At 36.8% G+C, this 13545-nt stretch overlaps 2 long non-coding RNA genes across 3 annotated transcripts; one reads left to right on the top strand and one right to left on the bottom strand.

The window, feature by feature from the left end:
* The first annotated feature begins 3299 nt into the window (after positions 1-3299).
* Positions 3300-5834, top strand: LOC311301881. Of its 2 annotated transcripts, none has more exons than XR_014629521.1 (8): positions 3300-3651; positions 3849-4063; positions 4432-4483; positions 4629-4828; positions 4978-5095; positions 5182-5273; positions 5386-5492; positions 5701-5834. It is a non-coding gene; the product is annotated as an uncharacterized lncRNA (long non-coding RNA). The 2 variants fall into 2 exon arrangements; XR_014629522.1 differs by having other exon boundaries at positions 4432-4525.
* Positions 5835-8541: 2707 nt separating this feature from the next.
* On the bottom strand, positions 8542-13068 carry LOC311302427. The gene is made up of 5 exons (XR_014629568.1): positions 12075-13068; positions 11623-11977; positions 10967-11034; positions 10783-10826; positions 8542-9712 (listed from the first exon to the last, which is right to left on the bottom strand). It is a non-coding gene; the product is annotated as an uncharacterized lncRNA (long non-coding RNA).
* Between the last annotated feature and the right edge of the window lie 477 nt (positions 13069-13545).

Here is a 13545-nt window from a genome sequence, read left to right as displayed (position 1 = left end):
GTTTTAAAATCAAACAGTTTAAAAGAGAACAGTACATCACGGTTGTTTAAACCAATGAGCATTAAGCTGTGTCGTCAGCAAGTCGTTTCCCATCATGCTTTTGCTCAGCGCAGTCGGTGGAGAGCAACTGCGCTCGAATCCGACACGTCCGCCTTGCGCTCGCAAGAGTTTTTAGATATACGTCAGCATGGCGGACCGCACTCGGACACATTTCTAACCGGCATGCATCTCGCGCTGATCACCGGTGATCGGTTCATCTCATACAAGCCTAATATCAACGCCTACGTCTACATCACCGCATCTCTGGCCCCGCCCACTGGAGCGTTAAGCTAGGTTTATACTCGACGCGTCCGCACTAGCGTGAAGGTGTGCGCGGCAAAATTAACGTTATAGCGGTGTGGGCGGTCGTGTGTGTTGGGTGCGCAAGACCCCATTTCGCTTGCCGGTGTGCTCGGCTTTCTTTGTAACAGCGCGCGCGGCTCCGCATCCGAAGATGAACGACTTCGAGCCGAATCTGGCCGAGCTCGAACTTCTCATCACACCGGCACCCAGTTTATAAATTAGGAAATTAGAAAATATTTTAAGAGATCGTTAATTTAGTTATATTGTACATGTTCTCATATCCATATATTTTGTTCTAATGTCACGAGTAATAATCTCAGGGTTTACTGGTTTACTTTTACATGATTCTTTTTGTAGTGTGGTATTGGTGGTGGTGTACTAAATAAACATTGGCTGAGTCCCAATTCGCCTACTTATACTACGACCTAAAAGTATGTACTTTTTTTGTGAGGAAAAAGTACATACTTTTGAGTGTGTAGCAAAAGAGTATGCACGTTCTGGGACATACTTCAATGACGTCATGCAACGTGAACGAGAATGTGGTTGCCTAGTTACGCACACCACGACTGTTAACAAAACATTTTACATTTCATTCATTCTTATATGTCCAATATAATTTTATTTACTATTCCCATCTTTTTTTCTCATCGTTTTTTCCACAATACATTTTACAATGTGTTCTACCAAACTGAGGAGTGAAGCAGGGCGACGTCGTAGAGCAGGTCGTTTGTGAGGCGGCTGGTTCTGACGTTCATGTGCAATGTCAACCCGTTCTCATCTCAGGGCGTCAAATAAGGCCGTTTTGTCACGTCCTTCGGCGTTTTCTGCCCACGCATATAGCACCCTTTTGCGTATAGATGACACGCACATGGCTTTCAACCAACTTCAATGTAAAACCATCCGCGATGTAATTACACGCTCAGGGCTTCACCAGTCGTCAATTCACCTCAACATTGACCGACTGCACAGACTAAAGACGTTTTCAGGAACGACTTATGTTTGCTCTATGATTAGGATTGCCTACACCTAATATAGGAGGTCATTGTTTTCCATTATTTATCTTTCGAGAGGAGATATTCGCCATTTTCAACACCCTTATCGTCTGTGAGAGACGCTCGCGGCTTAACCACCTCCAATGCAACCCACCCGCGTTTTACAGGACGCAGTTGGACTTTGCTAGCCAATCCAAGTGCGTGATATCAGACGCTTTCAGCAACAGTAGCATGCGTAGGCTACAATTTCGTTTAGTTTTAAATAAGCCTGTGGTAGCCTACTCAATTTTTAAACGTGAATGTGTGCTAGGTATCCTAACTAAAAACACGACAATATAGGTTCCATCATCCCTTAATTGCCCGCAGGAGTATATTGGCCGAATTCAACACACCCTTTATCGTGTGTGAGAGACGCTCATGGCTTTCAACCATCAATGCAACCCACGGGCGTTTTACAGGACGCAGTTGGACTCGTTAAATATGGATGCTTGGCCAGGACCCCTTGGCGTCACTTTTTAACGCACTGGGTATACCTTTGGCGTCATTTTTCAACGTGCAGGGTAGTCTGTTTGACTTCTATAGAACTCTGAACCGGAGCCTGCGGCGTTGAAATTTGACGTCTTGGTAACACCGTCCGCAACCCGTCTGCTGTGTATGGGTTGAGGCTACAATAAAATAAAAATAAAAGGAATAGACTACAATAAATGATCTATGCCAGGGCTAGTAAAATGGCGGCCCCCAGATGATATTTATCTGGCCCTCCAACTGGTTTTTGATGTTTAAAAACCCTCGCAATCTGATATCTAAGTGCCCTCTCTGCGCAAAGGTTTAGCGCGTTCGGCAACCGCATTCAGCGGTGAGTTTAACAACACACATGGTGTGCAACCGCATTCAGCGGTGAGTTTAACAACGCTCAACTGCAGGTAAAACGGCATTCAGAGGTTAGTTTAACCAAAACAACGCTCAACTGCAGGTAAAACTGCATTCAAAGGTGAGTTTAACAACACTCCACGGCGTGCAAGTAATTAGTTTAACCGTTTTCTTGTCATAGGTACTGGTACATAGGTACATTGCTTTAACTAGAGCATGCTGGGTAACGTATTTTTATCGGAGGTTTGTTGATGTTAATAAATATATATAATATGCTACGATTTTGTTCAATTAATATTACATTTTTTATTTTATTTTTTATTGATTAAATCCTCTAAATTAATAACGCTGACGTCACTGTATGGGGCGATCCCAAGGTCCATTGCGATTTCCCACTTGGTAAGTAGAAGAGTTAATTAATAGAGATGTGTACTATTCTTAAATTTACACATCTAAAAACTGTTGAATCAGGACAAAAAGTTGTGTTTAGAACCTTTAGATGTGTAAGGTGGCAATTTCGTATGACGGTAAAAAATAGAAGGCATTATAAAAATATAGCTTGCTGCACCAAATGTGCAGGCTAGCAAAGTTAGCTAATTGAATTCAAGTTCATTTTTGTCGCATATAATCATGTATCATAGGGGAATGTAATATTTTCAGTATTACATTAGCCCACAACTATTATCCAATATTAGAAATGTTCAGATGAAGAACAGTTGCCAGATTGGTTTGTTTTACAGCCTAATTGTTTAAAATCCATGCAAAATTATATAATTAACACCCAAATAAATCTATAATTAACAATACAAATTAATTCATAACTACTAAATTGTGGCTCATCACAATTTTTCAATATGAAATAAAACAATTAATGTGTATAATTAATGTAACAAGCAATGGTGTCATAACTTATTGACTGATTTATATATTTATAAACAGGAATTTTCACACGTTTTTTTTTTTTTCAAAAAAAAAAAAAAAAAATTCCAAACAAAGCCACAGCAGAACTTCTAATATATATATATATATTAGAAGTTCTGCTGTGGCTTTGTTTGGAATTTTATTTTTTATTTTTTTTTTTGAAATAGAGCTAAACTTACATTTATTGACAATTTTTGTCTAATTTCTATCTAAAATGTAATTAACAATATTCACTTCTTGTTTATTAAAAAGGAATATCACATACAATTTAGCCCATTCTGGCAACACAGATGAAGAGAATGCTGGTGTAAAATGTTCAATTCTGTTTTTTTTCTTATTTTTCTTTAGGTCCCTCTTCGGCAGCTTCAAAAATTATTTTTAGCCCCCTTAACATAATTCAAGTGTACTGTATGATCTTTTTCAGTCCGGCTTGTACCTGTGGAGATACCTGACAAAATCTGTGGTTGTTCACCAGAGTTATTGAGGGTTAGTCCAGGAAAGATTGTTGCTGTGGTCACAATGAATGGTAAGAATGTGAAGAACTTTATTTTGTCCTGTTTGAGAAGCATCTTTAAAATAAATATATATCCATACGCGACTCCCTACAAGTTTGACATAGATATAAAACTAAAAATATATGAAGTATACAAAGTAATATATAAATAGTACAAAGAACCCAAACCCTGGTTTACATTACAGTGGATGTGTTTTTGATATTTCCAGGATGACATGATCGAACCATGCCTGAGTTAATTTGTGAGGCATGCCAATCCACTTGGACTGCTGAGTCGATGCCCTAAACAGAAGTGACTACTGGCCTGCAACCCTTCAATTTGCCACACTTTATGCCACAGATGTCTTTTTTTTCATTTGAAGAAATGAAGATGGCGGCACCAGGACTGTCCTGCCAAGCATACTGAATCAGCCGCTTTGGTCGTGTGAGTATTGAATTTATCTATCCTGCAGTGTTGTTGATATCTTTGAGTTGTTGGTTGATAAGCAAGATCTCAGCAGACAGTTTTCTGAAAAGTTTTTTTGAGTGGGAGGCTGTGCGATTTGAGGTGGACAACATATGCAAGGAAGAGCCCTTCAACTGTCCTGCATGCACCCTAGATATGCTTGCAGTTTCAGTTGATGGAAACTGCAAGCATTACCATTTCAAGAATGCTGCTAGCTACTCCAAACTGTGTATCACAGTGTTTGTATTAATAAGAAAACATTGCTCTTTAATGTGAACTAAGAAATCTCAGATTTTAAGTTATAAATTGTTGTCAATCATCAATTGTTGTTTTTTTGTTTTTTTTAGATCTGAGGAACAGGCCATCTTTGAAGGCATCTTCATAGCCAAGGATGAAGACGTAAAAAGATTTGTAGACCACATTCACAACACAACCAAACATGTAAAATTCTAGATGATAATTAGACTTCAGCACTATAATAACCTCTTTCTGAAGAGTTTGTTTAGGAGAGTCTTATTTTCATCAACAATTTTCCATATTGTAGTTCAGTGGAAGAAGTGTTTGTGGAGGGGAGTGGTCAGCAGCCAGAGAGACCTCCCAAAGATCTGCCAGCAAGGTAGACGAGGAGGGATTGGAGCTTGTGGTGTGTCGGCACGGAGTCCTGCTCCAGAGCTCCAGCACCTTCTTAACATGAAGCCATTCCTTTCGGTATTTCATGCCAAAGCCCATGATTTTAAATGCGAGGTAAGGAAGTGTTGCTATGGGATAGAATCGTATTATCTAAACTGAACATCTGCAAACATCTGTTTTTATATATATATATATATATATATATATATATATATATATATATTTATTTATTATTATTATTATTATTATTTTATCTTAACCAGGTAAAATGGAGTGGAGCATATCAGGACGGTGCTGGTTTAACACTAGGGGAGGAGGTGGAACAGTGCAATGCCTTCCTATCTAGGATTGCAGTAACCAGAAAGCATATGTCAAAAGCAGGTAAGATGACCACATACTGCACTGGTTACATCCTTACATAATACGTAGGAGGAATATGGTAACATCATATTTTCTTTGTTTTTCAGGATGCACAGATATGCTGACTCTCATGGCCATGCGCTGGAATCAGCAAAAGTTCAACAATTTGGCTATCTCACTGACCCGCCGATATCAAAAGGTAATGACATCAGTAGAATTAATTTTAGATGTTCAGTACTGCATGTTAGCAGTGTACGAAGCTGTGCATTGAGCATTTGTTTTTTGTTTCTTACCACTGTTTGTTATTGTAGACCACAAAAGCTCTGCAAAGCCAGTTACAAAACCTAGAGTCCATGAAAGCGCAATTGACAGTGACAGCGAGCCAATTGGAAGAATGATGTAAAGGATTGGGCTGACGGTGAGGAAATGATTACTTGTAATACATTTAGTCACAAATAATTGTAATTGTTACTGTTTGTTGACTGCTTCTGACAAATCTGATACATAATGACACATAACCCACAATGCTTCAAATGTCATTCTGTAACCCCATACTATTTCAGAGATTCTTTGAAGGTTGATGTTTAATACAAATTATTTATTTATTTATCATAAATGCATTCCAGACTCTGTCGATCTAAGGACAAAGAGAAAGGCGTTTGACATCATGATGTCAGTAAGGAGACTTGAGGAGGAGCAGAAGATTCTTGTTGCAGAGATGGACCACCATTGGAAATCTCTTTCAACTCGTCCCGATACCCTCAGAGAGCTGTCCTGCTTGTTTCTAGTGAGACAATGAAAAGTATGTATTTGTAATAAATTACATAAACATAGGGTTGCCTCGACCAAAGATTACTATTAGGGGGCAGCCCTAATAAATATACACAACAATGATGACTGTTTATAAAGTTTCTAATGCTGGTCTTAAATTCTTGTGTTCCTCTTTTAAGATTCGCAATGTGGCCTAAGTGAAGAAGGTTTGAAAGGTCTGCAGAGCATCATCCTCAGAAAGTGGCATCAAATCAGAGAAATGAAGGTGCAAGCAAGAGACTGTTACCTGCAAGTTTTGTCTGGAGCAGAGGACATCAACTTCTTGTACAGTGATTCAGCTGATGAGTACAACAGTGACTATGAAATATCTGATGATGGACTGTAATCTACAAGACAGTAACACCTTTCATACTTCTGGACAATGACCTTAACTATGAATATAAAGCATGTAATAAAATCTGCTTTTTATCACCATAAATATAACCAAAGTGTTACCTCTTCTTTCACATACATAGAAATGTGTGCATGCATGCATGCACTGTGTGGTACAGTAACTTTCATTAGTTGAACTGTAGGGTGCTGTATAACAATTGAAATCTGTTAAGAGACATGGAAGAAGCAGATTATAAGGAAGAACACCATAATGATGAGGAATAATTTTCTCCCCAACATAATATTCAATGTGCTTTCTGTGTAATCTAGTACAGGTTTCATAGTCAACTGATGTGATTCTGTGGTACTCAGAACATTTCACCTATCAATTGTGTAGATTTATCAGCTGTGACCTGATTAACAGTATAATGTTACAGTTTTCTGGATTGCTAAAACACATTTCTTGAAACTCACATTCTCAAAACCTTAAACACAAAACCAAATTTTCAAACCACATTCAGAGAACATGTGACTCTTATGGCAAAATCAAACAATTGCCTCAAAACCATTTTATCTGTGCTCAAATCAAACAATGCTTTCAGATCATACACACATCAGTCAATATTATAAACACTACAGATCGTTCGTTAGACACTACAGAGAAAAACGAAGAGCAGAATCCGAAACACGCAGTTACCGAAATAAAAGTATATCGTAACTAAGTAAACAAATTTTGCAATTACGTAAAAAAAGTATAGTAATGACAACTTACAGTAGTAAGGTGAATAAATTGTATACTGTATGCACTGCAAGTATAGTATTGTACTGAATATTGTATAGTATTGAATGTCTGTATATTCAGCACTTTTTATACTGTGACCCAACTGCAAAAGACAAAAAGGTTACAGTAAAAACCTCTAAATGAAAAGCGTTACAGTCACTCAGAAGAGTTGTGCAACTAGAGGAATCAAGGTCAGTGAGAGAGATTTTATTCTGCATCATGTCTTCATGTTGGTCCGGCCTGATGACTTCTTCCACATAACAATGTCATCTCAGGAAAAGGGAAAATCCCTAAAGCAGATCCAGCCTTGACAACATTCTTCACACCTTGCTCTTTCTCATCCTCCTCCTCTTCCTCTTTGTTCACCACCTATTTCACATACTCTTCTTCCTCCTCTCCCTCTTATATTGTTTCCATCCATTGTTGGTAACATTCAGTGCAACATTTTGAGTCAGTTTTGGCACTCTGAACTGACTTGTATGATGTACAGTTGGTTTGGTCTCATCATTAGAAATAAATGAACAATTTTGAGTAGTTGTGTGTTAACGATGACAACTGTGTTGTAGTTGTTTAACTTTTGCCTGCCCGTGTTTAGTGTTTTGAAACATAAATGTGTCAGTGTGAAATGTGTTTTAGTGAGTGAGAATGTGTTTAGAGTTTTGCCAAAAGAGTGCATGAGATTTGCAAACAGTGTTTTAACTACCTGAACTTGTTTAATGTTTTACAGAAAGAGTGATTTACTCGACAAATTCGATTAGGCTATTGAGAATTTGGGAGGTTTAGTGTTTTAGCAATTCAGAAAAGGTCTATTTTACAACATTTGTAAAATATTGCTGTATTTTTGTATTCCGAGTTCAGAGTCTTGCAATATAATCAAAACCTAACACAAGCATGATGTAAATATAGAAAAGGCGGGAAAGCAAAAGAATGTTCAGATATAAATGTGACTCAATACAGTTTGTTGTCCATGATGAAGAGAGTATTATGTGTAGGTTTTACTGCCCTTCCTCCCCCAGGGGTCCCGTAGCACCCCTGGAAGAGCAAAAAAAATGCACATTCTGCAAAGTCTGCAAATGCAAAGTCTGATAAGTGTATAAAAGTGAAAATTGGTAGGACAATTATTTATGCTATGTTTAATACATAATGTTGGAAAGAGATGTCTGGCATACATGGAAAGGTGTTAAAAAAGCATTTTAAAAAGTGCTCACAGTAAAATACCAAATTTCAGTCTGGCACTCAAATATGTCAAAGAGGTTTGAATAATGAACATATTTAGATGTTCCTTTGTTCATTAAAGATTGTATTTATTTAATTCCATTACTAAACGTTTTTAAACTACATTACCCATACGCCTCTATCATTGTGTCCATGGGACGGGCGCTGTAAATTGTAGTTCATTGAAGTGTGTAGTTACACTATAGGGTTAGGGTTAGGATCTCGGTAAACGTGTAATTTCTTTCAATATAGCAATACCTTATTGTTAACTGACAGTATTACTGACAGCATAACGCAAGCAAAACATAGTTTGCGATATGGAGCGCTTTTTATTCTGACCTAAACGTTAGTCCAACCACAGCTTGTCCTGCTGGCGCCATGGAAACGTCAAAACCACGTCACACTTGTCCATATATGGTATTTACAGGCTCTTCCGACTTTTGATGTACGCAAATCCAGGATATTTATTTATTTTGTTGTTGTTATTTTTCATTGAAAGATATACAACAACACTTAATTTCCATGATCATTTATGTATAAGTTCTGCAATAAAAATAAAAAGTTCCGAGTTCTGACTGAAGATAGGCTATGTAACCTTACAACCTTAGTAACAGGGATCTTACAGAAAGAAAATTACTCTTGATAGTTATTCTAGCATGCAGTATTTGTTTTAAACAGATATAAGTTAATCTCTTAATCAAATAAAATGCGTCTGTAACATTTAAAGATGATTGCACTCACACTTTGTACTAATTTCCCCAAATGTATTGATATGCCAAACTATTTAAAGACTTTAATTTTTCTTTTCTTAAAAAACAAAACAAAACAAAAAAACCCAGGAGATGCAAGGCTGCCACCAGAAAATACATTATTTTCTTCCCTTTGAAGAACACTTTGCCCCCCAAAATAAAAACAATATATATATTTACATGATTAATTTTACATTATTTTGTAAAAAGGCAAATATAAATAGGTAATTACAATTATAATTATAAATGTTAAAGGAATTAATATCGGAAATTGTAGGATTACAACATTTTAATATCTTTAGGAGTATTCTGTGGTATGTATTCATGGCTGGCATACCACACAAATAGTTCAAGTAGACTTACCTAAACTATATAAAAAATAAATTAAAAAAATAGTACAAATAATGCCTTTGGGAATGCCATTATGCCAAACAGCACTAATGTTCTCCCTTATGATCTCCATGGCACACTTCCTGGCTGTTGTGCAGTTAATGAAAATGCAAAAGTTTTTTTTTATTAAGAAAATAAACACAAAAAGAGACTGGGTATTGTGCAAAAAACTTTAATGAACAAAAGCAAGAGAAAAAGAAAAAGAAAAGAAAAAAAAACTCACAAAAAAAAAAAAGAAAAGAAAAGAAATTAAGGGTGCTTGAGTCCAGGTGACAAGGTTGCTGGTTGGGATGTGGGGAATTAGGCATAACATGCAGGAATTCACTGGCAGGCTCCCATGTGTCATCCCAGGTTTTGCCACTGTAAAATATCATAAGTGCAAAAAAATTCATTAGAACACAGAGAAAAAAAAAATCAAAATCACTGTTGGGTTAAATTTAGAGAGTTCATTGAAATGTATTTATGTTTGGTAAAGTAGCATTAACCCTGGTTAAGCCCAGTGGTGGAATGCAACTGAGTACATTCACTCAATTTACGGTGTTTTTTCATTTTACACATTTTTATACAACATTGCATCTCACAGGAAACTATTGTACTTTTTACTAAACTACAATTGTCTGGCAGCTCTAGTTACACAATGTTCCACACAGTTCCTGTACATTGAAAGCCATGTATCTCAATTTACGGATTTCAAAATGTTTCTGATAAACTGAGGGATGAAGTTGTCATTAGTGGGATGAGGAAAATCACATTTCCAACACATGTACAACAGGAAACAACTAAATTATGACACATAAGAGTTTCAGATGCTGAAAGATTCATTTATGCGTGCATGAAACACTGCTACTTTTGTAATGCATTACCAAGTGGATGTCCTGCTGCAGGCTCAATAAATAAGATAGTTCAGAGCTAGAGCTAGCCACTAGAGAACTTACTAGAAACAGTAAAACCAGATCACATCAGGACCATTTTATTGTCCATACATTGGCTGTCTGTCAGCTAATTTTAGAGTTCTATTAATTACTCAGCAAGTACTGAATGGTTCAGCTCCTCATTACCTACAATCCATTGTGTTAATCACAAAATTCCAGGATCTTACAAATAGAATATTCTAAATAAAGACAAGGAGGTAGATCATTCGCCCATTTGTCTTTAAAATTATGGAATAGTCTTCCGAGCATTCCAAATTCAGACACACTCTCTCAGTCCAGACTAAAGACAGTCCAGATATTTGTCTTTAGTCTGGACTGAGAGAGTGTGTCTGATTTTGGAATGCTCGGAAGACTATTCCATAATTTTTCATCATCGGAATGCATGTCCTAAAGGTTACAAGGGCCTACCTGCCGGATCTAGCTCTTCCAAATGCCTCCACCTCATCGCTGTTTGCTTCTGAGTACTGAGAATTAAATAATAAATAAAATATGACTTACCACACAGTGCATGGCAACCAGTGGACTTTCAATTCGGCTTTCCCCTACACACAAAAACACGAATAATAATTATTTTAACTGTTTTAGCAATCACTGATTAGGGCATAACATATTGTTTTATTATCTTTGAAAGGTCAGAATCAGTCATTTAGACAAGAAAGCAGCCTAACAGAACACATTTTACCTCATTTATCCGTTCCCCAGTTATTCGATCAAAGAGGAAAACCTTCTGCCTACTACATTTTCGGCAACCTGAAATGATGAAAAGACACGGAAAGTTTATTAAGCCATGATGCCATGCTTTGTAGCTGAATCAGTTCAAATTTATCATTTCACATGTGAGGTAATATGCAGTCCTTTTCATTCATGTCAAAGTAAATTTGTCCCTGTTTTTGAAAGCAAAATGTACAGGATTGGCTTTCCCAAAGTCCTCTTAGCTTAATGGTCCTTGCACACTGACTCTGAAATACGACGAATAAATATGTTTTGTCAATCACGTTTACACACTGCCGTCATAAAAAAATCGGATCGGGTTCGATTTTCTGCGTTTTTCGGATCAGTAGTAAGAATTTGGAATGGTGTTTTGACAATTCAGAGCCACCGAATGACGAATACGGAAAAACGCATACGGAAATTTCAGACTCAGTGTGGAAGGACCTTAAGTCAGGGATTGACATTAACCACAGGCCTTGGACATTGGCCACAGCTAAATAACTAAATACTGTGAACTGGCTACCAATGACCCGGTTAGCCAAATTAATCAAATTTACATGAAGTCAACTCTGACTGGGAGCAAATTTATTACCAGTGTGGGGTAAGATGTACCATGCAAAAGGTTACCTTTTCTTCTGTTCTTCACACGTGGCCCTTCCTGACACAAAGAAGTGTAAATGTAAGAGGCAGACGGAGATGGAAGAGAGACAGAGGGAGAATAGTGTGAAGAGGCAGAGGTGTTTGTCCTTTTCATTTGTTGCAAAGACTTAGAGCATGGCAGTGGAAGTTTGGAAGAAAGTGAAGGAAGAATAGTTGTACAAGTAGACGAAGAAGTAGAAGAGAGAGAGGTTGGAGAGAGTGGGGAAGACAGAGGAACAAGGTTAAGAACAAATACAGTCTCAGACTCCTTGGTTTGACTCTCCGCCGCCGCTTGACTCTCCGCCTGCTGCACCATTTGACTCTCCGGTTGCTGTGGAGGTTGCTATAATACAAGTTTACTTTCATTTAAAATCTTTACATATTAACAAAGAAATATACATTTTAAACATTCATAATTTCTAAATCAAAACATTACTTACATTTTGTCAAGATAAATTCATAGGCCCTCCGCATCTTCTCCAAAAGAATTTTAGTGACAGGAGTGGGGTGCAGATGGGTTATTATATCTGCAACCCATTTATTCGAAGCCCTTTTATCTGGCTTGCCAATAAATAAAATTGGCTTGTATCCTACAGCTTCAAGTTTACTCACCTGAAATGAACAAAAGCAGTTATCAGACATTAGTTAAATCCACTGAATTATTAGAAACATCAGTAATATATAAATCAATTTTATTTTAAGGACATTTAATGGAGTTGGAGTACAATGCAAGAAACATTCCTCTTGAACTGTATGCAATCAATGGCCAGTTTCAGATAAGGCCAGAGGTACTCTGCAGTTTCTGCCATTGCCATCATGACTTACTTACAGTAATACTTGACAGAAAAACACAAGACAGACATGGCTCTTAAAAGTGCCTTTATTGTGTGTGTTTCTGTGTGTGTATGTGTGGTGGGGGATTAGAATAAAGAGCAGGCAAAACTGAAGGACCTGATGAGGGAGAAAAAAGCAATTCAGAATCGAACACCTTATATTTTACACCAGTATTCTTCATGTTGCCAGATTGGATAGTTTCCCAGCCATTTGGTTGGTTTTGGGTTGTTCTATGTGTGATAAAAAAAGGCTTGGGCAAGTGGAATTTTTTTATTTTAAGGCAAAGGACAGAAATGGAAAATAATTTTACAGTTGCACTGTTCACTGTAGTAGCCTTAAATAGCCTCTGAAAGAACACACAAATTATTTATCATTTCATATTGTGATGAGCCACAATAATGTTGTAGTTATGAATTAATTTGTATTGTTAATTATAGATTTATTTGGGTGTTAATTATATAATTTTGCATGGATTTTAAACAATTAGGCTGTAAAACAAACCAATCTGGCAACTGTTCTTCATCTGAACATTTCTAATATTGGATAATAGTTGTGGGCTAATGTAATACTGAAAATATTACATTCCCCTATGATACATGATTATATGCGACAAAAAATGAACTTGAATTCAATTAGCTAACTTTGCTAGCCTGCACATTTGGTGCAGCAAGCTATATTTTTATAATGCCTTCTATTATTTACCGTCATACGAAATTGCCACCTTACACATCTAAAGGTTCTAAACACAACTTTTTGTCCTGATTCAACAGTTTTTAGATGTGTAAATTTAAGAATAGTACCCATCTCAATTAATTAACTCTTCTACTTACCAAGTGGGAAATCGCAATGGACCTTGGGATCGCCCCATACAGTGACGTCAGCGTTATTAATTTAGAGGATTTAATCAATAAAAAATAAAATAAAAAATGTAATATTAATTGAACACAATCGTAGCATATTATATATATTTATTAACATCAACAAACCTCCGATAAAAATACGTTACCCAGCATGCTCTAGTTAAAGCAATGTACCTATGTACCAGTACCTATGACAAGAAAACGGTTAAACTAATTA

Source organism: Rutilus rutilus (assembly GCF_951802725.1).
Source record: "Rutilus rutilus genome assembly, chromosome: 13".
Lineage (NCBI taxonomy): Eukaryota > Metazoa > Chordata > Actinopteri > Cypriniformes > Leuciscidae > Rutilus > Rutilus rutilus.
This window is presented reverse-complemented; position numbering and strand designations above follow the sequence as displayed.